This window comes from Somniosus microcephalus, unplaced genomic scaffold (assembly GCF_052327205.1).
Source record: "Somniosus microcephalus isolate GS21.2 unplaced genomic scaffold, FLI_Smic_1.0 unresolved_chr1, whole genome shotgun sequence".
NCBI classification, from domain to species: domain Eukaryota; kingdom Metazoa; phylum Chordata; class Chondrichthyes; order Squaliformes; family Somniosidae; genus Somniosus; species Somniosus microcephalus.
In genome coordinates this window covers 134,065,718-134,093,106 of record NW_028225179.1, presented here as the reverse complement: position 1 = coordinate 134,093,106, position 27,389 = coordinate 134,065,718, and the positions used below count along the sequence as shown (strand labels likewise).

Here is a 27,389-nt window from a genome sequence, read left to right as displayed (position 1 = left end):
ATCCAATATTCCGGTGTGGCCCTGCCCCACCAATGGGACTTCACACACAACAGGTGGTCCAGTGGAACCTGTAGGGGGTTTCTCTTGCTCGTTCTGGTCTCCTACCAGGCTTCGTGCAATAATTACCCTTGAGTGGTTCGACCCACTCTTCCCTACGGTTCTAGACCTTGGACTTAGGTGAAGGGAACTGTAGTGCAGAGAAAAACTCAATAGACCAGGTTGAATAGCACGAAATGGATGCTTTTATTATTAAACAGTTTACAGCATTATAAAATACATGTCATAAGCACAGATTAAAGTAACTACAAGCATGCACATATCTATAAACTTAACTCTATGGAAATGGGGAACACACGGCACATCGTAAAAGGGGAAACACATTACGATTACCCTTAACCCCCTCCCCTAGACCTAAACTAAGTTTCGACTTGAGGAACTCGGGATCATGCTCACCACTTTCAGATTCGCGAAAAGGGGGTTCACAGCCTTTTGGCACAGCTTTCCGTCGTCACGTGGATTTGGAAAACTTCTGGCGCAGTTTGTTTTTCTTACGTGATGAAGCAGCAGATACAGCCTTGATGAGCGCTCGTCATGGATGAATCCGTTAAACCTGTGTTACCTTTACTGAAAGGCTGCTGAAGAATTGGATGCACCTTGGAGACTCTGCTACCGATGTGATGTAGAAATGGATGCACATGGAAGGTCCATTAACGAATGGGATGTTGAGGCATTGGAGTGCTAGGCCCGGAGTGTCCTTTTCTCCGGCCTGGATCGTCGTTTTTCCCGAGGGTGTCTTCTCCTTCGGCCTGGGTCGTCGATGATCTCCCGACAAAAGTACCCGGGCCACCCTCGTCGTCTTCCCGTCATGGCCGAGCCTTGTCTGGCCGAACACCGACCACGTTGCCTTAACCGAAGAGTTCGTCCCGAAGCGTTCTCAAAAGAAGAAACGTCCTGAATTGAATCGTAACTACTGAATCGTGTTCCCGAAGCGTGAAGCGTACCGATGGACTTTTCAAATCCCCAGTTATACCTTTTTGGGACAGTCTTATCTCCCGCCAAATAATAGTCTAGTCTTTGTAATATTTTTGGCGGGCAGAAATCTCTGCAGGGGCGCTTTGTCTTTGTAACGGGAGTCGGTGATAGCTTAACTGGCCTTCCTGGGCCAATGATGTCTTTTACTTTGTCACCGTAACTCGGTTCATATATTGATCGGTCTGGAGATTGCCCTTGATGGCTGTTAAACGGTTTTCCTTTGTACAGTAAATGGGTTTAAGTGTTCATTCAATTGTCCGCCCATTTCTTGATGGGCCTCATCCTGTTACCCAAAACTGTCCTGTACTTAGAATCTAATTAATATGTATGCTCAGTTCCATGAGTTTCGGTTTCCCGATACTGGCTTTCGCGGGCTTACTGTCCTCAATCCACAAGCCTGTCTGGCTTGCAGCAACAGAAATCAAATGGTCCCAGAAACTGATCACGAGGTCCGGCGGCCATTTTGTATGCCCTTTTATCAAAGGTTTTTCTGTACAAGCTTCTTTTGGTCAATAAAACTGTCTTATTAACCCTATTTTCTTGCATGATTAATTACTGAAAATTTCGAATCTTACAAACCTTACAGATGCATTGCTCACAATTTTCTTTTTTAAATGGATGAAAATTGGCAGGCAGTACACCTGCATCTAAAGCTTTCATTGCTGTGAAGCCCCGTCAGTGGCTCAGAGTCAAGGAAAATTCTCCCCATTATCTTCAAATTAAACGTTGATCTAAACTGTATCTGCACTGATGTTAAACCAGCTCCCTCACTGTCACTCAGTAACCCCTCCCCCAGCCCTGTGTCACTGACTGTATCTGTACTGATGTTAAACCAGCTCCCTCACTGTCACTCAGTAACCCCTCCCCCAGCACCCTGTGTTACTGACTGTATCTGTACTGATGTTAATCCAGCTCCCTCACACTGTCACTCAGTAACTCCTCCCCCAGCCCAGTGTTACTGACTGTATCTGTACTGATGTTAATCCAGCTCCCTCACACTGTCACTCAGTAACCCCTCCCCCAGCACCCTGTGTCACTGACTGTATCTGTACTGATGTAAATCCAGCTCCATCACACGATCGGGCTCAGTAACTCATCCCGGCTGCCTGGCCCAATAAGATCACAAGCATTTAAACAAAAAACAGCAATCGTTTTCCTCAGTAAACTCAAAGAGAGCAAAGGCTGATGATAAAGTCACTCACTCACACCCGGCCCTTCCCCTACCTGTGTCTGCAGAGCCCGGTAACCAGAGAGAGAGCAAAGGTTGATGATAAAGTCACTCACTCACACCTGGCCCTTCCTCTACCTGTGTCTGCAGAGCCCGGTAACCAGAGAGAGAGCAAAGGTTGATGATAAAGTCACTCACTCACACCCGGCCCTTCCCCTACCTGTGTCTGCAGAGCCCGGTAACCAGAGATGGCGAATGGCGAGCCTCTCACTGCAATGGCTAAGGTAAATAAAGCTTTATTGAAATCGAGCAATACATTCCCGGTAAGGTTTGGAATGGGTCTCCTCAATGCACTCCGGAATGAAGTAATACACAGCAGGGGTGACGCTGCTGTGGGAAGATGCACATGCATCGTTTTTATAAAGGTCCCCGGTCCCACAGTCCCGGCACCACGCGGTCCGGACCAGCAGGAGGTTAGCACTCGTCCTCTTGGAGCAGGGCGAACTTGTTCTTGCTGAGGAAGGCTCCCTTGTGCCCTTTGCTCGCCAGCGCCGACTGCTCCTCTCTCGCATCCCCATCCCTGTCTTCCTCCTCCTCCTCCTCCTCCTCTTCATCAGCGTCCTGGTCTTTCTCCTCGTCCTCCTGGTCGGAGCTGGAGATCTCGTCCTCGTCGTCGGAGCTCTGCTTGCTCTGCTGCCTGTGCGCCTCCTGAAGAGCCGCGATCTCCAGCGTCTCGACATGTTGCTGCCAGTCCGCTAAGGACAGAGAGAGAGAGAACTGAAGTTAATTCATCCTCTTCGCTTTCTCTCCCAACAACAATCATTTATCGTGAATTGTGCGCTCTCTCCTCTGGGAGGGTCACTGATCCTCCTGCCAGTGGCAACTGTTTCTCCCAACTACTCCATCAAAACCCTTTATAATTAGCAACTTTCAAAGGGGAATTGGATAAATACTTGAAAAGGAAAGGTTTTGCAGGACTGTGGCGAAAGACTGGGGAGTGGGGCTAATTGGATTGCTCTTTCAGAGACAGCACTGGCACGATGGGCTGAACACCCTCCTGTGCTGGAAGATACTACGACTGAGAAAAAGGCACAGCAGGTCCAATGGCCAACACTTGCATCTATATTTTAACCGCTCAAATCAGGTCCAACCACTGCAGAGCAGCTCATCAGCAAAGCAAGCCAAATGTTAAACAATGCAGCCAAAACGGTAAAGCGGTCAGAGGGTGAATCCTCGCACTGTGCAGTGCCCCGGTTACACCGCCTCTTGAGGACTGTGAAGTTCGCCGTTGGCCCCGAACAAAGCTGCCCGCAGAGTGAAATAAAGAGTAGATTGCCTTTCAAAAGCTAGGCTTTATTAACCTTAAAAAACCAGCAAGTACATGTTGAGCACCCAGTCTCAACCAAACTGTAGAAAACTGAATGTAAGATGGCCACCACAGGTCACATGGAATCAACTAACCAATAAGTTTACAGCATATATCTCAAGGCAGGAAAACAGGCAACCAATTACAATGCTTCTTATAAAACAAGAATAATCACCACATTCACCCCTCCTTTTAAAATATACTTCAACCTAGGTAGCCTTTACAGTTTACAATTAGTTATTTATGACTAGAGCAATACATGTATAATGCCTTCAACAATTTTAAAATTTCACCATTAATTTATTAATGATTTTAAAAGTCCATTTTTAATCGGTCAACCGGATATCTTGTTCGTGTCGACCTTCTTAGCTTTGATGGAGTTCCTTGCCCTCCCACACCAGGAGACACAGAAATATCTTCTGCAGGGAGGCTATCAATATCCCGATTATCAACGGTTTCCGGATTGGAAGTCCCATTAGAAGGTAGACTGGGAGGGTCATGAACATCCATCGGGGGCAGACTAAGAGAATTGTAAGTGTCTGCAATAGGATTGGAAATGTTCGTAGTATCTGTGACGACATCAACATTATCTGAATTATGGCTATTGTTAATGTCCTCAGGAGAAGGCTGGCCACCACAAGGAGCTAAGTCTTTAACTGAAACCGTACTTTCTTTCCCATCTTGGAATCGAATGTGAGCATATTGGGAATTTGCCTCCAATAGCTCCACCTCCTCCACTAAAGGATCATACTTTGACAGTCTAACATGGCGTCGGAGCAGCACAGGTCCCTGCATAGTAAGCCATGAAGGTACCGAATATCCCATAGTGGATCTCCGTGGATAGTTGAAGAGCCTTTCATGGGGGGTCACATTAGTAGCCATTGAAAGCAATGATCTAATGGAATGCAGGGCATCAGGCAGTACCATTTCCCACTGTGTATTCTTAAGGTTCCGGGATGTCAAAGCCAACATAACTGCCTTCCAGATCACCCCATTGTATCGTTCGCTCTGTCCATTACCCTGGGGATTATACGGGGTAGTTCTGCTAGTAGAAATTCCCCGACTCTGGAGGTATTCCTTCAACTGGGAAGACATAAAAGAACTTCCCTGATCTGAATGGATATACGCAGGCATCCCAAAGATGACAAAAAGTTGAGTCAGACATTTAATAACTGTAGCAGCTGATATATCTGCACAAGGAAAAGCAAAAGGGAACCTTGAAAACTCATCCACAACAGTAAATATATATCGATTCTGAGTCGTTGAAGGAAGAGGCCCCTTAAAATCAACGCTCAGGCGTTCAAAAGGAGAAGTAGCCTTTATAAGATGAGCTCGTTGAGGCTTAAAGAAATTCGGTTTACACCGGGCGCAGACAGAGCATGACGAAGTCATCCGCTTGACATCTTCAACTGAAAAGGGCAAATTCTTACTGCGTACGAAGTGTATCATCCTCGTAACACCAGGATGGCACAAAGCATTATGAAGATTAATAAGCGTATCTCCGTGAATCACAGAACAATAAGCCCTCGACAGCGCATCAGCGGCAACATTATCCTTCCCCGGACAATAGACTATATCGAAATGGTAGCATGCCAACTCGATCCTCCACCTCATTATTGTATCATTCTTAATCTTTCCGAAATGTTTGACATCAAACATGAAGGACACAGATTTTTGGTCAGTTACTAACGTAAAATGTCGCCCAGATAAATAATGTCTCCATTTACGCAGTGCTTCTACTATTGCGTACGCCTCTTTCTCTATTGGTGAATGTCTCTGCTCACTATTGCTCAGAGTATGTGAGAAAAAGGCCACAGGTCTTCCATTTTGGTTCAGGGTAGCCCCAATTGCAAAATCGGAAGCGTCCGTCTCAATCACAAAGGGAACCTGCTCATCAATAGAATGCACAACTGCTCCAAGGATATCCTTTTTAAGATTATCAAAACACATCCTGGCCTCCCATGATAGAGGATATGTCATAACCCGAATAAGGGGCCGGATCTTCTGCGAGAAGTTTGCAATCCAATTAGAATAATAAGAAAACCGTCCAACAACTCGTTGCAAGGCCTTAGAATTAGTAGGGCAAGGTAACTCAATCAGTGGTCGCAGCCGTTCTGGATCTGGTTTAATCTGGTTTCCCGAGATAATATACCCCAGTAAATTTACCTCGGTGGTCGAAAAGATACACTTCTCTTTATTGAAAGTTAAGCCAACTTTTTCCGCAACTTGAAGGAATCTTTCTAGATTAAAATCGTGCTCCACCCTTGATTTGCCACACACCGTATTGTCATCTAAATATGAGAAGGTGTCAGAGAGTTATCACTTATAAAAGCATCCATTGCCCGTTGAAAACAGGCGACACCGTTAGTAACACCGAATGGTACTCGGCAAAACTGGTACAGCTTTCCGCCAGCTTCAAAGGCCGTATATGGTTTGTCCCTCTTAGCGATAGGAATCTGATGATAAGCACTCTTTAGATCAATAGTGCTAAAAACCTTATATTGAGATACTTTATTGATAAGCTCATCAATCTTAGGCAGGGGGTACGCATCTAATAGAGTATACCTGTTAATAGTTTGAGAGTAGTCTATCACCATTCGCTTATGTCTCTCATTAGTGGTGACAACTACCTGTGTCCGCCAGGGTGAAAAACTAGGTTCAATGATTCCTTCCGATAAAAGACATTGAACTTCAGAATTAATAAATTCTTTATCCTGACTGCTATACCTTCTTGACTTGGTAGCAATTGGCTTACAGTCCGGCATCAAATTGGAAAAAAGTGATAATGGAGAAATGGATAAAGAAGTTAATCCACAAACAGACAAAGGTGGCTTAGTTCCTCCGAAAGAAAGACTGAGGGACTCATGTAATTGAAGCACATCATGACCAATCAAAATGTCCGCACAGAGATTAGGCAGAACGGATAGGCGTATATCAGTATACGTATTACCTAGGAGAATTAATTTCACAAGGCAACAACCAGCTACTTGTGAGGTGAGAGTCGTCTGAGCCATACACACCTGATAGGTAACAGGCGAAATTTTCAAACGCTTCTCCCTCACAAACTGAAGACTTATAAAGCTCTCAGTACTGCCCGTATCTATAAGGGCCTTCACTTCTAACCCATTAACTTGGGCCATAACTATAGCTTTGTTTAGGCCATGGGAAAAGGCGGCAGAAACTGATGCAATAAACGCCCTATCTAAAGGCTGAATAGTCGCAGAGGAGGCAACCGATTTGCAAACACATGTGCGTAATGACCTCCCTTGCCACATTTACTACACACAGCCTCCCGGGCAGGGCACTTCAGATGGGGGTGCCGGGCGTTCCCGCAAAAATAACACTTCTGAATCCTAGAGGCAACAGCTGCCGAAGTAGAAACTGTTTCGGAATCTGGTAAACCACTCCTATTAAATCCACATAGCTCCCTTTCATCCGGAACTGCCGAAACCACGGTCGCAGGCCGATCAAAAAGAGCATAAGAATCTGAACTTCTCTGAGCCAAATCCAATGTAGAGGCTTGCTCAAAAGCACTAAGATCCACGGTCTTATTTTCTAATAACCGCTGATGAATTGATCTAGACAGTAATCCATTAATAAATGCATCCCGTACTGACTCTTCCTTATGTTCTTCTGCAGACACGGCCTTATAATTACAGTTAGCACCAAGGCGCCGGAGTGCTTGTAAATAAGCATCCAAGGATTCTCCCGCCTGCTGCCTACGGGCAGATAAAAGGTGACGTGCAAATACCTCATTTTTGGGTTTAACAAAAAAAAATTCCAACGTAGCAATAGCCAATTCATAAGTTTCACAGTCCAAAATATACTTATACACATCCGGAGCAATGTAGTTGATTAGTATATCCAACTTATTTAGAGATTGCTGATCCAACACACCCAAAAAGTTTTTAAATGTACGATACCAATGTTTCCATTGATCATCCACTCCTGCAGAATTAGGGTCAGCATTAAGTCATTCCGGTCAAAGATATCGTTCCATTATAGCAAAAGGTTAATAAATTGAAATAAAGAGTAGATTGCCTTTCAAAAGCTAGGCTTTATTAACCTTAAAAAACCAGCAAGTACATGTTGAGCACCCAGTCTCAACCAGACTGTAGAAAACTGAATTTAAGATGGCCACCACAGGTCACATGGAATCAACTAACCAATAAGTTTACAGCATATATCTCAAGGCAGGAAAACAGGCAACCAATTACAATGCTTCTTATAAAACAAGAATAATCACCACACAGAGATCTTGCGATCTGGGTGGTGAGAAGTTTGCCATTTTCTACCTGCCAGTGATTGCAGCGCTCTATAGTGAGGATTCATGTCCCAGGCTCAACTCTGGCTCGACTCCCCACAGCCGCTCCCACTGACACTTGGTGCACAAGTCGAGCGAGCCCTCACATAAGAACATAAGAAATAGGAGCAGGAGTAGGCCAATTGGCCCCTCGAGCCTGCTCCACCATTCAATAAGATCATGGCTGATCTGATCCTAACCGCCAATCCACTATCACAGAACCATCTCCTGAATCTAAACAGAATTAGACACAGAAATAGGAGCAGGATCAGGCTACACAGCCCCTGGGCCCGCTCCGCTATCCACAGGGCCATGACCGATCCGAACCTAGACTCATGTCCAAATTCCTGCCCGCTCCCCGTAACCCTTAATTCCCTTTACTTCTAGGAAACTGTCTATTTCTGTTTTAAATTTATGTAATGATGTAGCTTCTACAGCTTTTTGGGGCAGCATATTCCATGGACCTACCACCCTCTGAGTGAAGTAGTTCCTCCTCATCTCAGTTTTGAAAGAGCAGCCCCTTATTCTAAGACTATGCCCCCTAGTTCTAGTTTCACCCATCATTGGGAACATCTTCCCCACATCCACCCGATCCAACCCCTTCACAATCTTATATGTTTCAATAAGATCGCCTCTCATTCTTCTGAACTCCAATGAGTAGAGTCCCAATCTACTCAACCTCTCCTCATATGTCCATCCCCTCATCCCCGGGATTAACTGAGTGAACCTTCTTTGTACTGACTCGAGAGCAAGTATGTCCTTTCTTAAGTATGGACACCAAAACTGTACGCAGTATTCCAGGTGCGGTCTCACCAATACCTTGTACAACTGAAGCAATACCTCCCTATTTTTATATTCTATCCCCCTAGCAATGAAAGCCAACATTCCATTGGCCTTCTTAATCACTTGCTGCACCTGCATACTAACCTTTTGAGTTTCGTGCACCAGGACCCCCAGATCCCTTTGTACTTCAGTACTTTCCAGTTTCTTGCCATTAAGATAATAACTTGCTCTACGATTTTTCCTGCCAAAGTGCATAACCTCACACTTTCCAGTATTGTATTCCATCTGCCAAATCTCTGCCCACTTACTTAGCCTGTCTATGTCCCCTTGCAGGTTTCTTATGTCCTCCTCACTCACTACTTTCCCTCCCATCTTAGTATCATCTGCAAACTTTGATATGTTACACTCGGTCCCCTCCTCCAAATCGTTAATATAGATTGTAAAGAGTTGGGGACCCAGCACTGACCCCTGCGGAACACCACTAGGTACTGATTGCCAGTCTGAGAATGAACCATTTATCCCAACTCTCTGCCTTCTGTTAGATAGCCAATCCTCTATCCATGCCAGAATATTACCCCCAATCCCGTGATTTTTTATCTTAAGCAATAATCTTTTGTGTGGCACCTTGTCAAATGCCTTTTGGAAGTCTAAATACACTACGTCCACTGGTTCCCCTTTATCCACCCTATATGTTACTTCCTCAAAGAACTCCAGCAAATTTATCAAACATGACTTCCCCTTCATAAAACCATGCTGACTTTGTCCTATTAAATTATGATTATCCAAATGTCCTGTTACTGTCTCCTTAATAATGGACTCCAAAATTTTACCTACCACAGATGTTAGGCTAACCGGTCTATAGTTTCCAGCCTTCTGTCTACTGCCCTTTTTAAATCAGGGTGTTACAGTAGCAGTTTTCCAGTCTGCCGGGACCTTTGCCGAGTCCAGGGAGTTTTGGAAAATTATTACCAATGCATCCACAATCCCTACCGCCACTTCCCTCAAGACCCTAGGATGTAAGCCATCAGGTCCAGGTGATTTATCCACCTTGAGTCCCATTATTTTACCGAGTACCACTTCCTTAATGATTTTGATCGTGTTTAGCTCCTCCCCCCTATAGCCCCCTGTTTGTCCAGTGTTGGGATATTCTTAGTGTCCTCTACTGTAAAGACTGATACAAAATATTCATTCAGTGTTTTTGCCATCTCCATATTTCCCACCATTAATTTCCCAGTCTCATCCTCTAAGGGACCAACATTTACTTTAGCCACCCTTTTTCTTTTTATATAACTATAAAAACTCTTACTATCTGTTTTTATATTTTTTGCTAATTTACTTTCATAATCTATCTTCCCTTTCTTAATCAATCTTTTTGTTATTTTTTTGCTGTCTTTTAAAGTTTTTCCAATCCTCTATCCTCCCACTAGATTTGGCTGCCTTATATGCCCTTGTTTTTAGTCGAATACTATCCTTAATTTCTTTACTTAGCCACGGATGGCTGTCTTTTCTTTTACACCCTTTTCTTCTCAGTGGAATATATATTTTTTGGAAGTTGTAAAATAACTCCTTAAATGTACACCACTGATCATGTATCGTCTTACCCTTTAATCTATTTTCCCAATCCACTCTACTCAATTCCGCTCTCATACCTTCATAGTCTCCTTTATTCAAGCTTAGCACACTTGTTTGAGATTCAACCTTCTCACCCTCTAATTGAATATGGAATTCAACCATGTTATGGTCACTCATTCCAAGGGGATACTTTACTAGGACATTTTTAATTAATCCTGTCTCATTACACAGGACCAGATCTAAGGTTGCTTGCCCCCTGGTCGGTTCAGTTACATACTGCTCAAGAAACCCATCCCTAATACACTCAATGAACTCATCCTCAAGGCAGCCCTGCCCAATTTGATTTGTCCAATTAATATGATAGTTAAAATCCCCCAGAATTATAGATGTTCCCTTATTACAAGCCTCAACTATTTCCTGATTGATACTCCGTCCAACAGAGTTGCCACTGTTCGGAGGCCTATAGACTACGCCCACTAGTGTTTTTTACCCCTTATTATTCCTTACCTCCACCCAAACTGTTTCATTATCCTGATCTTTTGACCCAATATCATTTCTCTGTATTACAGTGATTCCTTCCTTTATTAACATAGCCACCACACCTCCCCTTCCTTCCTGATCGTTAAATAACCTGGTATGTTTAATTCCCAGGCATTGTCACCCTGCAGCCATGTTTCTGTAATGGCCACAAGATCATACCCATATGTAGTTATTTGTGCCATTAACTCGTCTATTTTGTTACGAATGCTACGTGCATTCAGATAGAGAACTTTCAAAGATGTTTTGTGACACTTAGTTCCTGCTTTTGCCCTTTTTATTACTTTATCTTTTACTCCATACCTTCTGCCCTTTCCTGACATGCTCTGGTTTTTAATGTCCCCACTGCTACCTAAGTCTATGACCTTCTCTGTTGTCATTTTTATTATTTGCTCTCTAGGAACCTCACCCCCACTAGTTAGTTTAAAGCCCTCTCTACAGCCCTAGTTATATGATCCGCCAGGACTCTAGTCCCAGCACTGGCCAAGTGAAGCCCGTCCCAACGGAACAGCTCCCTCCTGCCCCAGTACTGGTGCCAGTGTCCCAGGAAGCAAAACCCATTTCTCCCACACCAGTCTTTGAGCCACGCATTTAACTCTCTAATTTTATTTGTCCTAGCCAAATTCGCTCGTGGCTCAAGTAATAATCCAGAGATTATTACCCTTGTGGTTCTGCTTTTTAATTGGACCCCTAGCTGCTCAAACTCCCTCAGCAGAACCTCCTTCCTTGTCCTATCTATGTCGTTGGTACCAACATGGACCACGGCAACTGGATCCTCCCCCTCCCACTCCAAGTTTCTCTCCAGTCCAGAGGAGATGTCCTTAACCCTGGCACCGGGCAGGGAACACAGCCTTCGGGACTCTCGCTCTCGGCTGCAAAGAACTCTATCTATCCCCCTAACGATACTATCCCCTACCACTACACCATTTCTTTTAACTCCCCCCACTTGAATGGCCCCCCGCTCCACGGTGCTGTGGCCAGGTTGCTCATCCTCCCCGCAGTCCCTGTTCCCATCCTCACAGGGAGTAAGAGCCTCGAAACTGTTGGACAAGTGCAAGGGCTGCGGCTCCTCCAACACTACCTCCTGGATCCCTGTACCTGCCTCACTTCTAGTCACACCATCCTGACCCTGGCCACGGACTACATCTGAATTAATTAATCTAATTGGTGTGAATACCTCGTGATACACAGAGTCCAGGTAACTCTCCCCCTCCCTGATGTGTCTCAGTGTTTGAAGCTCGAACTCCAGCTCTTCAACACGGAGCCGGCGTTCCTCGAGCAGCCAACACTTACTGCAAATGTGATCACCGTGAGCATCAATGGTGTCCACCAGCTCCCACATATTGCAGCAGTAACACATCACCTGATCTCCCATTCTATGGAATTAATTAAATTTATTAATATTATTCTTAAATACCTTTTGCCCCGATTCTAGATGGTGAATATCATACCTTAGAAACTATAAACCAAAGAGATTTAAGCTTAAAAAGGGAGAAATACTTACCAACCAATCACTTACCCGCTTTCTGGTGACATCACACTTGGATTACTTTTTACCTCTCTCCTTCCCTCCGAGTTCCCAGACTGGAGATTGGTAAACCTTACCTGGTCTCTGGGACTTGTATAGCCCCACTGCTGCTGCTGAAACACCCGCCGACGCACTGAGACCTTACCTGGTCTCTGGGACTTGTATAGCCCTGCTGCTGCTGCTGAAACACCCGCCGACGCACTGAGACCTTACCTGGTCTCTGGGACTTGTATAGCCCCGCTGCTGCCGCTGAAACACCCGCCGACGCACTGAGACCTTACCTGGTCTCTGGGACTTGTATAGCCCCGCTGCTGCTGCTGAAACACCCGCCGACGCACTGAGACCTTACCTGGTCTCTGGGACTTGTATAGCCCCGCTGCTGCTGCTGAAACACCCGCCGACGCACTGAGACCTTACCTGGTCTCTGGGACTTGTATAGCCCCGCTGCTGCTGCTGAAACACCCGCCGACGCACTGAGACCTTACCTGGTCTCTGGGACTTGTATAGCCCCGCTGCTGCTGCTGAAACACCCGCCGACGCACTGAGACCTTACCTGGTCTCTGGGACTTGTATAGCCCCGCTGCTGCTGCTGAAACACCCGCCGACGCACTGAGGCCTTACCTGGTCTCTGGGACTTGTATAGCCCCGCTGCTGCTGCTGAAACACCCGCCGACGCACTGAGGCCTTACCTGGTCTCTGGGACTTTTATAGCCCCGCTGCTGCTGCTGAAACACCCGCCGACGCACTGAGACCTTACCTGGTCTCTGGGACTTGTATAGCCCGCTGCTGCCGCTGAAACACCCGCCGACGCACTGAGGCCTTACCTGGTCTCTGGGACTTGTATAGCCCCGCTGCTGCCGCTGAAACACCCGCCGACGCACTGAGACCTTACCTGGTCTCTGGGACTTGTATAGCCCCACTGCTGCCGCTGAAGCACCCGCCGACGCACTGAGACCTTACCTGGTCTCTGGGACTTGTATAGCCCCACTGCTGCCGCTGAAACACCCGCCGACGCACTGAGGCCTTACCTGGTCTCTGGGACTTGTATAGCCCCACTGCTGCCGCTGAAACACCCGCCGACGCACTGAGGCCTTACCTGGTCTCTGGGACTTGTATAGCCCCACTCTGACACTCGAGTTTCCTGCCAACGCTCTGAGGCCTTACCTGGTCTCTGGGACTTGTATAGCCCCACTCTGACACTCGAGTTTCCTGCCAATGCTCTGAGGCCTTACCTGGTCTCTGGGACTTGTATAGCCCCGCTCTGCCGCTCGAGATTCCCGCCGACGCTCTGAGGCCTTACCTGGTCTCTGGGACTTGTATAGCCCCACTCTGACACTCGAGTTTCCTGCCAACGCTCTAAGGCCTTACCTGGTCTCTGGGACTTGTATAGCCCCACTCTGACACTCGAGTTTCCTGCCAACGCTCTAAGGCCTTACCTGGTCTCTGGGACTTGTATAGCCCCACTCTGGCACTCGAGTTTCCTGCCAACGCTCTGAGGCCTTACCTGGTCTCTGGGACTTGTATAGCCCCACTCTGACACTCGAGTTTCCTGCCAACGCTCTAAGGCCTTACCTGGTCTCTGGGACTTGTATAGCCCCGCTCTGACACTCGAGTTTCCCGCCAACGCTCTAAGGCCTTACCTGGTCCCTGGGACTTGTATAGCCCCACTCTGACACTCGAGTTTCCTGCCAACGCTCTAAGGCCTTACCTGGTCTCTGGGACTTGTATAGCCCCACTCTGACACTCGAGTTTCCTGCCAACGCTCTAAGGCCTTACCTGGTCCCTGGGACTTGTATAGCCCCACTCTGACACTCGAGTTTCCTGCCAACGCTCTAAGGCCTTACCTGGTCTCTGGGACTTGTATAGCCCCACTCTGACACTCGAGTTTCCTGCCAACGCTCTGAGGCCTTACCTGGTCTCTGGGACTTGTATAGCCCCGCTCTGACACTCGAGTTTCCTGCCAACGCTCTAAGGCCTTACCTGGTCTCTGGGACTTGTATAGCCCCACTCTGACACTCGAGTTTCCTGCCAATGCTCTGAGGCCTTACCTGGTCTCTGGGACTTGTATAGCCCCACTCTGACACTCGAGTTTCCTGCCAACGCTCTAAGGCCTTACCTGGTCTCTGGGACTTGTATAGCCCCGCTCTGCCGCTCGAGATTCCCGCCGACGCTGTGAGGCCTTACCTGGTCACGGTGTAGCCTGGGGGTCGCATGCAGAGACACAGGTGCCCGTCCACAGTCAGTCCAAGGATGCTGTTGGCCGCCCGGTACACCTGAGCCTCTTCTCCTCTTTCCCCCAACCCACAATCCCCCACTGCTAATCTTGTCATCCAGTTACCTTCGCAGATGTCCCAGACCGTGAACTTGGCCTCGGCCTGCTCCCTGGGCCTGTCCTCCTCCACGTTAGGGTGCTTGAGCTTCAGCAGCTTCTGCACGGGAATCCTCGTGGCCAGGTAACGGACGGAGGTATAAGGCTCCTGGATCTGTGCTATGGGGTAAATCCCAGCCAGAATCTAGAGGGAGAGGGAGGCAAAACTGCAATCTTTAGAAACGAGCCAAGTGACTCAATGAGGTGGAGGGTGAATGGTCGGCCCATTCAGTGGTCAGCCGGGGCTCAGTGGGTAGCAATCTTGCCTCGGAGGCCAAAGGTCGTGGGTTCAAGTTCCACTCCAGAGACTTGAGCACAAAATCTAGGCTGACACTTCAATGCAGTACTGAGGGAGCGCTGCACTGTCAGAGGTGCCGTCTTTTGGGTGAGACGTTAAAATGAGGTCCCGTCTCCCACCTCAGGTGGATGTAAATGATCCCACGGCACTATTTTGTAGAAGAGCAGGGGAGTTATCCCCGGTGTCCCGGCCAATGTTTATTCCTCAATCACATTACTAAAACAGATTATCTGGTCATTACCTCATTGCTGTTTGTGGGAGCTTGCTGTGTGTAAATTGGCTGCCGTGTTTTCTACATTACAACAGTGACTGCTCATCAAATGTACTTCATTGGCTGTGAAGTGCTTTGGGACACCTTGAGGTGTGAAAGGCGCTATAGAAATGCAAGTCTTTCTTCACTTTTACCCCAGTGGTTCAGTAAGTCAGTGCACAGCCTGAAGTGGTACACACACCACACACACCAAGATGATCCCAGCTTCAATCCCCAGAGTGTGCTGAGTTAGTTAACCTCAGGCAGAGTGCCACTAGGGGAGCTACATTTAGCCTCAGTGCCCCGGGGGGGGGGAGACCAAAAGAACGAGCCTGGCTTGGCTGCTCCCAACCGCCATCTAGTGACCCCCATTGGAAAAACACCCGCGTGTGGAGGTCAAGGGAGGACGGCAACGGGCTCAGCTGTGTTTCCCCAAACAGTGTTTATTCCTGAAACTACTTCCCAGAGTTTGTGTCCAAATCCCTCGGTGGCCTTGTCCCTCCCTCTCTCTAACCTCCTCCAGCCCTACAACCCTCCGAGATCTCTGCGCTCCTCCAATTCTGGCCTCTTGCGCATTCCCCACTCCCTTTGCCCCACCATTGGTGGCTGTGCTTTCAGCTCTGGAATTCCCTCCCTAAACCTCTCCCTCACTCTCTCCTCCTTTAAGACGCTCCTTTAAACATTCCTCTGTGACCAGTCACCTGTCCTAATGTCTCCTGATGTGACTCTGTGTCAGATTCTCTGATAGCTCTCCTAAGTTTGCTCTATGCGGGTTGTTGTTGCAGTGTTTGACCTTCACAAAACACACAGCGCCATTAACTGACCTGTTGCTGACGGTCCACGAGTGACGGGAAGATCAGACCCGGGCAGTCGCAGAGCTGGACGGTGGGAGTCAGGAAGTAGGTCTGGAAGTACTTGGTGTGACCCGGGGTCCGGGACACGCTCACCACCTTCTTCCCCACCAGGCCGTTGATGAGAGACGACTTGCCCACATTCGGGAACCCTGAGCGAGACAAGGAAAGAGACATTTTACCCCCTGACTTTGAGCCCTGTACAAATTCACCACACTTGGAAAGTCATTTGTTGTCAGCGAAGTGCTTGGGGACGACCGGCGGACGTGAAAGTAGCCAAGATCTTTCCTTCTTATGGGGCAGCTGGAACTCAAGGATTGAGAAAAAAAAACTGTTCTTCAAATTCCAGTTTGGGACATTTTCCACATCTTTGACTTCAGAAATGCTCGTGCATCCGCTCACTGAACTCCCACTGGCCTCTGGAAAACCTGAAGCGAGATTAGTGGGGTGGGGGAGAGGGGGAGGAGAGGGGAAAGAGAAAATGGAGGGTCAGGGGAAAGAGGGGGGGAAAGAAGGAGAGGGGAAGAGAGGAAAGAGGAAGAGAGGGGCAGAGAGGGAAGAGGAGGGGAGAGAAAAGAAGAGAGGAGAGAAAAGAGGGAGTGAGGAACGAGGAGGAGAGAGAGCAAAGAGGAGGAGAGAGGATGAAGACATGCCACAAAGCAGGAACAGTTTGACATTTTCCAGCTTTAGACAAGTTGAGCGATAGGGTTTCTGCAGTATTGCCATCTGGTGGTAGTCAAGTGTACTGCACGAATGGCCCTGTTTTCTTGGCAAGGAAAATGTGGGTCTTTAAAGGGAAGGGAGGAAGCTGCTCCTTTCCAGCGGTTACCACCCACTGCATCGACCATGTTAAAAGCCAAATGCGCGGGTTGTGCCAACTCACCCACACAACCCACGGTGAGGAGGCCATCCTTGTAAAGTTCATCCACCGGTGCGCACATTTCCATGGCAGAATCCGTCTGATGCTCCACCAGGACAGCATCATCTTCGTCCTCCTCGTCGGTCAGGTCCTCGTGGTGAGTGTTTGCCGCGTCCCGCTCCATCTTCTCCTTCCAACTGGTCAAGTCCACTAGCAAGAGACAGAAAAGCAGTTACACGATTCGAGAAGAAAGGAATGGACGAGGGCTGGAATACAAAGGGTGGAAGTTCTGCTGCAGTGATAGAAAGTTCTGGTCAGACCCCACCTGGAGTAACTGCGTTCAGTTCTGGGCCCCGCGCCTCAGGAAGGATCAGTTCACATTGGAGGGGGGGCAACATAGAATGATACCGGGACTCAAAGGGTTAAATTAGGAGGACAGGTTGCTTAGACTAGGCTTGTATTCCCCTGAGTATAGAAGATTAAGGGGTGATCTAAGTGAGGTGTTTAAGATGATTAAAGGATTCGATAGTGTAGATAGAGGGAAACTATTTCCTCTGGTGGGAGATTCCAGACCAAGGGGGCAGAACCTTCAAATCAGAGCTCGGCCATTTAGGGATGATGTCAGGAAGCACTTCTTCACACAAAGGGCAGTGAAAATCTGGAACTCTCTCCCAAAAAGCTCGTGAGGCTGGGGGTCAATTGCAAATTTCTAACCTGAGATTGATAGATTTTTGTTCAGCAAGTTTATTAAGGGATACGAACCAAGGCGGGTAAATGGAGTTAAGATACAGATGAGCCATAATTTAACTGAATGGAGGAACAGGCTTGACCCGTTGAATGGCCCCCTCCTGTTCCTAAGTTCCTATCCTCTATTTTGATAGAGGTTTTGATAAATAGGGAGAAACTGTTTGCAGTGACAGGAGGGTCAGTAACCAGAGGACACAGTTTTAAAGTAATGGGCAAAAATCCAGAGGCGAGATGACGATAATTTTTTTTTCATACGTAGCGATTTGTTTCAATCTGGGATGCACTGCCTGAAAGGGTGGATGAGGCAGATTCAACTTTCAAAAGGGAATTGGATAAATCCTGAAAAGGAAAAAATTGCAGGGCTGTGGGGGAAAAGAGCAGCAGGGGTGTGGGACTAATTGGATAATTGTTTCAAAGAGCGGGCCCAGACACAATGGACCGAATGGCCTCCTCCTGTGCTCTGTGATTCTATGAGAAGAGCGAGGGTTTCTGCTGGTGGTGCTGATGTGGTGCCGGTTCCTGCCAGCAGGTGTCAGACGAGAGTCACACAGAGAACAGCTGAATCCGGGAGAGGCAAAACGCAGCAGCAGCAGCTGGGAAACGACCGGCAGATTTTTATGGAGCAACTCTCACGTTGGATTCGGGCTAAAGAGGGAGGGAGAGCCGGGAGCAGGAGTCGCAATGGACCGGGAGGGAGAAAGAAGAAGACGCGGTCAAAGACATAGACTTTAAACGATTTTTGAAGGGATTTAAAAAAAATCATTCTCAAGCTGTGCCGGAATTGGAAAGGCCTCATTACTGTTCTTCCCTCGTTGACCCGGCCACACAGAGGGAGCAAGTGGTTATGGAAGAGAGTTCCAAAGACCAGGGGCGTAGTGACTGCTTCAGATGGTTGAGTCACACAGACTAGACAACCCTAACTTCAAATCAAGCTTAGTACAGAGTTACCTAATCTCAGCCAGGACAGCACTCGGGACATCCAATTGATCTCTGCACTCCAAGTGACCTCCGCACTCCAAGAGAGTGGGGGGGGGGGGGGGGGGGGGGGCGTGCCTGGAGAAAATCGGCTGGATTCCTGCCCTTGAACACAAAGCAGCAACAACATATTCACTATGCAGTGCAGGTGTTTGGATGTTGGGCAAGAACACCATCAAACTGGTCTGGCTAGTCCAGGACAAGGCAGCCCGTTTGATCGGCACCCCATCCATCACCTTAAACATTCACTCCCTCCACCACCGATGCACCGTGGCTGCAGTGTGTACCATCTACAAGATGCACTGCAGCAATTTGCCAAGGTTTCTTCGGCAGCACCTCCCAAACCCGCGACATCTACCACCTAGAAGGACAAGGGCAGCAGGCGCATGGGAACACCACCACCTCCAAGTTCCCCTCCAAGTCACACACCATCTTAATGTGGAAGTATATCAGCCGTTCCTTCATCGTCGCTGGGTCAAAATCCTGGAATTCACTCTCTAACAGCACTGTGGGAGTACCTTCACCACACGGACTGCAGCGGTTCAAGGAGACAGCTCACCCTCACCTTCTCAAGGGCAACTAGGGATGGGCTATAAATGCTGGCCTTGCCAGCGACACCCACATCCCGGGAATAAATAATAAAAAAAACATGCTCCCACTGTGGATCAGCATTCTCCGAGTCTCGGCTCACAGTGTATTGGATAAGGTACGGGAGGGCGCCAGGCGCCTGTGCTCAGTACCCCAGCAAGGAGTCAGCGGCTTCAGCGTGATTTGAACTGCGGAGGTAGTGGGAAACAGACGGAGTTTATAAGATGACAGCACATCATGGTGTACAATTCTGGGCACCACACTTTAGAAAGGATGTCAAGGCCCTGGAGAGGATACAGAGGAGGCTTACCAGGATGATACCAGGGATGAGGGACTTCAGTTATGTGGAGAGACTGGAGAAGCTGGGATCGCTCTCCTTAGAGCAGAGATGGTTCTGGAGGCATTTGAAATTAAACGGGATTTTGATAGAACAAGTCGGGAGAAACTATTTCCTCCGGCAAGTGGGTCGGTAACTGGAGGTCACAGATTTAAAATAATTGGCAAAAGAACTAGCGGGGAAATGAGGAGACATTTCTTCACACAGAGGGTTGTTCAGGTCTGGATCGCACTACCTGAAAGTGTGGTGGAATCAGGTTCCACAGTGACTTTCAAAGGCAATTGGACATGTACCTGAAGAGGACTCATTTGCAGGGTTGTGGGGCAAAAGCTGTGTTGTGGGACTAAACTGGACAGCTCTTTCAAAGAGCCGGCACAGGCACGGCGGGCCGAATGGCCTCCTGCTGTGCTGTAAGATTGGATGAGGATTATGAAATGACTTGTATCGGTCCAGAGTGTTCCCGTCCCTTGTGCCGGAGCTCGTTTCCTGGGCCTGCCCCGATTCCCAGCCTTACCTTTTCCTCGCCTGATGGTCTCGCAGGATTTCAGGAGTTGTTTGGGCCCCACGGCCATTGTCCTGACTCGCCTCCGTCACCTCCGCTTCTGAAACACTAAAAGCCCACAACAGGCAGGTGAAGGAAACGCACAGTCCCACCGGTCGAGCTGGAATAACTGAAGAGCCCCACCTTTACACCAGCTCAAGGTTTTTGAAGTTATTAAAACTGGATGTCAGTCACTGCATCTGTCACAAAGGTGGGGTGGGGGGGAATTAACCCTCTCACTCAGACACGGCGCAGGCCCTCCCGCTACTTACCGGCGCTCGGCTCCGTCTCGCCCGGTTTCTCCCGCGGGTACGACATGAAGCAGAGCACGTGGAGCTGAGGGAAGTTCTGCTGGGAATAATGTTTCCAGGCCGCCACTAGGGAGGGCGGAGCGAGGTCGATCTTATTCAGCACCAGGATAATGCGCCTCTTCATCTCCCGCCTTACCTAGTCGGAAAGTGCCGGGGAAAAGTGAATCACCTGCGGAGAGAGGAAGGGACTGGCTCAAGAAAGAAATCAGTCAGTGTAGGTGTACCAGGTAGAACAGCCATAGCAAGCTTTTAATATGTCTGTGTATTATAAAATATAATTGTGTGTGTGTATATAGCTACATATACTCATCTATATATCTATATATATACACACACACACATTAAAAACTGATTCTGCGGTAACTGCAAAGTACAAGGTTGGGCCTGGAGTGTAGGAGACATTGCCTCATTGACCGTCCATGACAAGAGAGAAGAAAAATAGTAGGTACATAGTGAATCAGTCAAGAACACGGAAGGGAGGAAACAACAGCAACTTGCATTTATATAGCGCCTTGAACATAGTAAAACATCCCAAGGCGTTTCACAGAAGTGTTATCAAACAGAATTTGACACCAAATCACATCAGGAGACATTAGGACAGGTGACCAAAAGCTTTGTCAAAGAGGCAGGTTTCAAGGTGTGTCATAAAGGAGGATAGAGGTAGGGAGGTGGCGAGGTTTAGGGAGGGAATTCCAGAGCTTAGGGCCCAGGCAGCTGAAGGCACGGCCACCAATGGTGGGACGATGGAAATCGCGGATGCCTTAGAGGCCAGAATTGGAGGAGCGCAGTGATCCCGGAAGGCTGTAGGGCTGGAGGAGGTTACAGAGATGGGGAAGGGCGAGGCCATGGAGGGATTTGAACACAAGGATGAGAATTTTAAAATCGAGGCGTTGCCGGCCCAGGAGCTACTGTAGGTCAGCGAGCACAGGGGGTGATGGGTGAACGGGACTTGGTGCGAGTTAGAATACGGGGAGCAGAGTTTTGGAGGAGCTCAGGTTTACGGAGGGTGCAAGGTGAGAGGTCAGCCAGGAGAGCCTTGGAATAGTCGAGTCTCGAGGTAACAAAGGCCTGGATAGGGGTGGCAGCAGCAGCTGAGCTGAGGCAGCGGCGGAGACGGGCGATGTCACTGAGGTGGAAGTAGGCAACTGTATGAATAAGAGCTAGTTATGGATGTACCAGGAAGAGATAAGAGAGGAAGGCCATAACTGAAAGGCACGATTTCTCATTAGTGAGTACAATGAACAAGAAGCAGATGTTATTGCGCAGTCTCACTGAACATAAGAAATAGGAGCTGGAGTAAACCATGTGGCCCTTCGAGCCTGCTCCGCCATTCAACAAGATCATGGCTGATCTACTACCTCAACTCCACCTTCCCGCACTATCCCCATATCCCTTAGGTCCCAAACATTTATCAACCTCTGTCTTGAATATACTCAACGACTGAGCATCCACAGCTCTCTTGGGGAGAGAATTCCAAAGATTCACAACCCCTTGAGTGAAGAAATTTCTCCTCAACTCAGTCCTAAATGGCCGACCCCTTATTCTCAGACTGTGACCCCGTGTTCTAGATTCCCCAGCGAGGGGAAACATCTTCTCAGCATTAACCCTGTCAAGCCTCTTAAGAATTTTATGTTTCAATGAGATCACCTCTCATTCTTCTAAACTCTAGGGAATATAGGCCTAGTCTACTCAATCTCTCCTCATAGGGCAATCCCCCCATCCCGGGAACCAGTCTAGTGAACCTTCGTTGCACTCCCTCTAAGGCAGGTATGTCTTTCCTTAGGTAAGGAGACCCGAACTGTACACAGTACTCCAGGTGTGGCCTCACCAATGTCCTGTATAATTGTAGTAAGGCTTCTTTACTCTTATACTCTAATCCCTTTGTAACAAAAGCTAACATACTATTTGATTTCCTAATTGCTTGCTGTAACTGCATGTTAACTTTCTGTGATTCATGTACAAGGACACCCAAGGTCCATCTGAATGCAAACATTTCCCAGTCTCTCACCAGTCAAAAAATATTCTGCTTTTTTGTTTTACCTACCAAAGTGGATAACTTCACACTCCCCCACATTGTGTTCCATTGCCATGTTCTTGCCGCTTCAGTCAACCTCTCCCTATCTCTCTGCAGTCTCTTTGCGTGCTCCTTGCAGCTTACTTTCCCACCTAACATTGTACCATCAGCAAACTTGGATACGTTACTCTCAGTCCCTTTATCTAAGTAATTAAAATAGATTGTAAATAGCTGAGGCCCAAGCACTGATCCTTGCAGTAACCCACTAGTTACATCCTGCCAGCCTGAAAAAGTCCTGTTTTTCAGGTTGAAGGGAGATTAACCAGAGGCAAGGAGGACACGATGGCATAATGGCAATGAGGCCCATTGTGCTGAACAGGGCAGCAACATGCACACAATGGTGGTGTCAGGAATGAAGAGACAGACACTTCATGTGACAGTAACATCACCCAGGATACATCAGAGCATCTAATGCGATGTCACCAAGACCAGCAGCCATTCAGCAAACGGTGAGTTTACACATTGCAGTAGCAATTACCCCCATCCTTGGTGCAAAGATTCACACCACTTGTTCAGTCCGAACCTTCTTTCAGACTGAAGCCACTACCCCGAGGTCCGTTCGCAGTTCATACCGGGTGCCTGATGTCTGTGATCAGCAATACAATGTCATCAGCAATACAATGTTGAACATCTGCAAGACTCTCCATAGTTGTCGCCAGGTCTACAGGACAGAGACAGGGGAAGAATGAATATAAAAACTGCCATAATGATGCAAGGAATAGATGACTGTCAGGGACAGAGTGCATTTTCTGCATGGAGACACGTCGAAACATTTCAAGACATGTTCCAACTACAATGTTACATAGAGAAAAACAAATGCACGAGTACACAGCCACCACCCAACCCATTCCACCAGGCAGCAAGCAGCCAACCCTCCCACCAGATACTAGCTCTCCTGTGCATCTTTTCCAGCTCAGCTACGTCCTTCCTATTGCAAGAGTTCCAGAATTCCACAATATACCCTAGGTATGGCAGGGTAACCTCTTTCGATCTACACTCTGATTCCTCCCAATCCCTCTCCTCGCTCTCTTCATGACAATTTCAAATTATTCAACCCTCGTCACTGACTCCCTAACCAGAGGAAACAGTCTTTCTCTCTTCACTCTATCAAGACCCTGCATAATTTCACAAACCTCTCCCAAATCACCCCTGCTCCAGTAGAAATAGCCCCAGTATCTTTTGTCTTGCAGTGGAGACGTTCAACCGAAGCCCCATCTGCCCTCTCAGGAGGACATAATCCTATGGCATGATTCCAAAGAAGAGCAGGGGGAAGTTCTCCCCGGTGTCCTGACCCATGTTAATCCCTCAACCAACATCAATAAGAAACAGATTATCTGGTCATTATCCCAATGCTGTTTGTGGGAGCTTGCTGTGCGCAGATTAGCTGCCGTGTTTCCTACATTACAACAGTGAGTATGCTTCAAAAAGTACTCCATTGGCTGTAAAGTGCTTTGTGATATCCTGAGATCATGAAAGGTGCTGTATAAATGCAAGTTCTTTCTTATCTCAAGTGTTCCACCTATCTATAGCTTCCTACTCCTAGTATCATCTCGGTGACTGTTATCTGCAACGGCCACTCTCCTCACTTCCAAGTTGTGCTCAAAGTAACACGAGATCAAATGTGCTGTAAATCTTATCCAGGTATTCGCGGAACGCCTTCTCCTCCTGCACCAGAAGCTGCTCCTTCATCATTGCGTAGTTCCAAGGAGAACGTTTTGGAAAATCCAACACTGGGCACGAGAGAGAGAAAAACAATCATCTAAAAGCACAACTTACAAAAAGCAACATCTGTCTTACAGAAGCTGTACTTCGCCCGGTGGTGAAGGTCTAACACCCAGCACCACAGAAAGGACACAGGTTTGGTTCCCCAGTGAGTTACATCCAGCAGGAATCTCCCTGCAAGGTAAACCAAGCACTGGGGTACATTTCTAGAGGGATAGAACTGAAAAGCCTCTTGTTAAACTTCTATCGAACCTTGGTTAGATCACACTTGGAGTTCTGTGAACAGTTCTGGTCTCCATAATTATAAAAAGGATGTAGAGACAGTGCAGAAGGTGCAAAAAAGATCCACAAGGATGGTCCCAGAACTGAGAGGATGTACATATCAGGACAGCCTGAACAGGCTGGGCCTTTCCTAGAGGCAGCTGAGGGGTGACCTGATAGAGGTCATGAAGATTATGAAAGGTTATGATAGAGTAGAAGACTAGAGGTCATAAATATTCAGATAATCACTAATAAATCCAATAGGGAACTCAGGAGCAACTTCTTTACCCAAAGAGTGGTAAGAATGTGGAACTCTCTACCACAAGGTGTAGTCGGGGCAAATACCACAGATACATTTAAGGGGAAGCTACATATGCACATGAGGGAGAAACAAATATGTTGTTAGGGTTAGATGAAGAGGGGTGGGAGGAGGCTCGTGTGGACCATAAACGCAGCATAGACCAGATGGGCCAAATGGCCTGTTTCTGTGCTGTACATTCTATGTAATTCTAAGTAAAGAAAGAAATTGCATTTTATATGGCACCTTTCACGACCTCAGGATGTCCCAAAGTGCTTCACAGACAATGCAGTACTTTTGAAGTGGTCGTCACTGTTCTAATGTAGGAGACGCAGCAGCCATTTGCACACAGCAAGCTCCCAATGTGATAATGACCAGATAATCTGTTTTTAGTGATGTTTGTCGAGGGATCAATAATGGCCAGGAGACCGGGGAGAACTCCCCTGCTCTACTTCGAAATAGTGTTGTGGGATCTTTTACATCCACCAGCTATTGCAGATGGGGGCTCAGTTTAACATCACATCCGAGAGACGGCTCCGCCGACAGCGCAGCACTCCCTCAGTGCTGCCTTGAAGTGTCAGCTGAGATTATGTGCTCAAGTCTCTGGAGAGGAGCTTGAACACACAATCTTCTGACTCAGAGGCAAGAGTGGTTCCCAATGAACTACAGCTAACTCCTAGGTAGGGGGAAGGCCGAAGGACATCCTGACTGGTCACACCTAATAGTCAGCTAGTTGCCCAGTCAGTTCCAGTGATGTAAATGTAATTCATTTGGACTGGGACAAACACAGTGATAATTTATGTTGCAGGGAGGGTGAAAGATGTACACTGTGTGCTGCAGTTATCCCTGGATTTAAATCCAGTCCAGAATGATAAGGGTGAAAGTCTCCAATGTCTTCTGAGTTCAAGGGAAATGACTCTTGGTTCCCTCAACCCACATCCTTTTGGGCAGGGCCCACAGCACACAGCTGGCTTTATTCCAGCATTGTCACTCAGAGACTGCAGGACGGCTTAATGTCAGACTGGTACAATAGGGGGCGCTCTTTTAAGGTTCAGTCAAGGCACATAGTTCGGGAAATGTAGAGGGAGCTTTACTCTGTCTCTAACCCGTACCGTACCTGCCCTGGGAGTGTTTGATGGGACAGTGCAGAGGGAACTTTACTCTGTATCTAACCCATGCTGTACCTGCCCTGGGAGTGTTTGATGGGACAGTGCAGAGGGAACTTTACTCTGTATATAACACATGCTGTATCTGCCCTGGGACTTTTTGATGGGACAGTGTAGAGGGAGCTTTACTCTGTATCTAACCCGTGCTGTACCTGCCCTGGGAGTGTTTGATGGGACAGTGTAGAGGGAGCTTTACTCTGTATCCAACTAAGCTTTGGCAGTGCTTGATGCTGACGCTGGGTACCTGAAATAGGAAGTGCTCCAGATCTCGGTGCCAACGTCCTTCACAGTGTTGAGGGTAAAGTTAAACAATTTTGCTTGTTTAAATTATTAATCCATGTTACCAAAAACATCTGTGGTGACATTGTCCCTGCTGTGGGCGAGGGTTATGGGGTTCCTGCCGTAGCGGCTGCTGTTGGTGACAGGGCAGTTTTTACAGTGTGTGACGTCAGCAATGTCAGTCACAGAAACGCTGATCACTGCGGAATGTGAACAATCCAGGTTTTCTGTGAATCGAGCTACAGCCCCAGGCCAGAGCTGGAGGGAATGGCCAGAAACCTGCTCTACCCAGCACGGGTCTGCTGACGCCCCTTTCAACTGGCCACTGCCCATTAACCCTGGGACGGCACCGTCCATTCTTGATGATTTTCCTCCACTCTTCTCCTGAAGGCACTGGGGTGCAGTTCCACGGTGGCCAGCTGCCTCTCAGTACCTCACCCAACCTCAACGCGCGAGACTATCAGGCGGGATATTCGCCTGTGGAAGGCATCACGGCCAACCCTGAAGATGTCGTCACCCGATATCCGCACGGGCATTTTCCAGCGGAATAAGGAGCGGGAATCCCGGCTGAACTCCACCCGCCCCCGGTCCACACCTCCTCCTCTAGCCCAGGGGTCACTCAGGCTAATTATAATGACCTCACCACCACTTCAGCAGTGATCAGCGAGCTCAGCACATGCTGGAGCACAAACCTGGGACCTTCCTGGTCTGTGTCACTCAGTTCCAGACCTTTGAGACATCAGGGGCGTTATTTTAAAAACCAAATAAGTGATATTATAGGCTACACATTTCTCTATCTCTAGAATTAGTTGTGACTGTTGTAGTTAACTTTGACAAACTGTCTGCTTTCCTCCCAGCCCAGTGTGTTGTCCAGGCTCAAAGGTCACCCAGACCTCCAATGACAGCAGCCAGGTGGAAAGGGACTGTACAGGGGAGATTTAATAAGTCCCACTCCAGAGACTTTAACACATAACCCAGGCTAACACTCCCAGTGCAGTACTGAGGGAGTGCTACACTGTCAAAGGTGCCATCTTATGGGGCATTAAACCAAGGCCCCGTCTGCCTTCTCAGGTGGGTATAAACGATCCCATGCCACGATTCAAAGAACAACAGGGGAGATTTCCCAGTGTCCTGTTCAACATTCCTCCCGAAACTGATACCAACAAAAACAGATT

The 27,389-nt window shown here is 47.9% G+C and overlaps 1 pseudogene across 1 annotated transcript; it reads right to left on the bottom strand.

Annotated features, from left to right (window-relative positions):
* Positions 1 to 224: 224 nt before the first annotated feature.
* On the bottom strand, positions 225 to 26,571 carry LOC147095895 (guanine nucleotide-binding protein-like 1; annotated as a pseudogene). Its single transcript, XR_015074579.1, has 8 exons — positions 26,280 to 26,571; positions 24,075 to 24,218; positions 23,061 to 23,149; positions 20,376 to 20,583; positions 16,940 to 17,125; positions 16,030 to 16,208; positions 14,628 to 14,802; positions 225 to 2,955 (listed from the first exon to the last, which is right to left on the bottom strand). The product of XR_015074579.1 is annotated as a guanine nucleotide-binding protein-like 1 (transcript).
* Positions 26,572 to 27,389: the final 818 nt, after the last annotated feature.